Source organism: Azolla caroliniana, unplaced genomic scaffold, assembly GCF_043228905.1.
Source record: "Azolla caroliniana isolate FFs.n. ecotype wild unplaced genomic scaffold, voAzoCaro1.0.p SCAF_6, whole genome shotgun sequence".
NCBI lineage: Eukaryota > Viridiplantae > Streptophyta > Polypodiopsida > Salviniales > Salviniaceae > Azolla > Azolla caroliniana.
In genome coordinates, this window is record NW_028230441.1 from 17,848,192 (window position 1) to 17,849,354 (window position 1,163).

Genomic DNA, 1,163 nt, shown 5'->3' on the forward strand with positions numbered 1-1,163 from the left:
TCTGCACGCCTACGGTAGTACCTTTTCTAGTAATGATGGATCCAGACTAATGCCCCACCACTGTTGATTTCAAATATAGTTCAACTTATGACTATATTTCCTACGTTATCGGAGGATCACATTCGGCTGAAGCCTGACGACAACTCGTGAAAGAATATCCTCTGACCCCGTTCTTCAAGTACGTAGAATGCAAAGTCTATGCCAGTCTTACACATGAAGAGGCCAAGTTGTTATCCTGGGACCACAATAATGATAGTGATTATAGACAAAAGATGTCTTGTATCCAACGAATAAGATTTTTTCACCATGAGTGATGCATTGCAAAGATATGGTCCCAGAATACATCCCAATCTACGTCGACAATGTCTGTTGGAGGTGGGTATAATGGTTGATGAAATCATGAGGTAGGAAAGATTGAGGAAATATGACTCGTGGTTTTAGCTAACCTTTAGAACATGGGAGGTTTGGGATTTGCAAGATAGAATATTTAGCATGTGGGAGTGGAAAGAGAAGAAAGGACAACAATCAAAGACGGCCAAACTCGATCCACAGGTGGAAATGAAGTCAAATTCACATAAAAGTGATTTGATTATCGAGGAGCTCCCTGAAGATATGAAGCTGCTCCCTTGGCGGTCTTTACAAGGCATTAAAGATGACAAGTTATTAATATCTATACTTTCACGAGTAGCTGCCAAGGAGTTTAGCTTGGACGAGATGGTTATTGAATTTCAGAAGTAAGTATTATTCATAGGTTCTTCTTTGATTGGCTTCTTGTTTTCTTACCATGATTGACCTATAATTTCTTTGGTTGTTAGCCATAAAGTATACATGAAGATCCAAGAGGCGATGATGAAGGAATTGTCATTGCCAACATGGGAGGAAGTTGAACAAACATGCCCAATGACATCATCATACAAGGCCTTGGAAGAATTTTTTATCGTATTTAGAGAATGGGTAAGTGTGTTCATACTTTTACTTTAATTGTTCATCATGGCTTTCCCTAACCAAAATGATAAATGCAGAAACCTCCTTGCTCCAAAAAAGTTGGAGACACTAATGAAGGTATTCCAAGCTTGTTTAGTACACATTTGGAACGTGCAAAGTATGAAAAAAGAATGACAAAAGGAAAGAAGTTGGAAGTGCCTGAAGATTCAGAGACAGTG

At 38.9% G+C, this 1,163-nt stretch overlaps 1 long non-coding RNA gene across 1 annotated transcript; it reads left to right on the forward strand.

Moving 5' to 3' along the window:
• The first annotated feature begins 531 nt into the window (after nt 1-531).
• LOC147863214 (uncharacterized) lies at nt 532-955 on the forward strand. The gene is made up of 2 exons (XR_015529902.1): nt 532-734; nt 824-955. It is a non-coding gene; the product is annotated as an uncharacterized LOC147863214 (long non-coding RNA).
• Nucleotides 956-1,163: the final 208 nt, after the last annotated feature.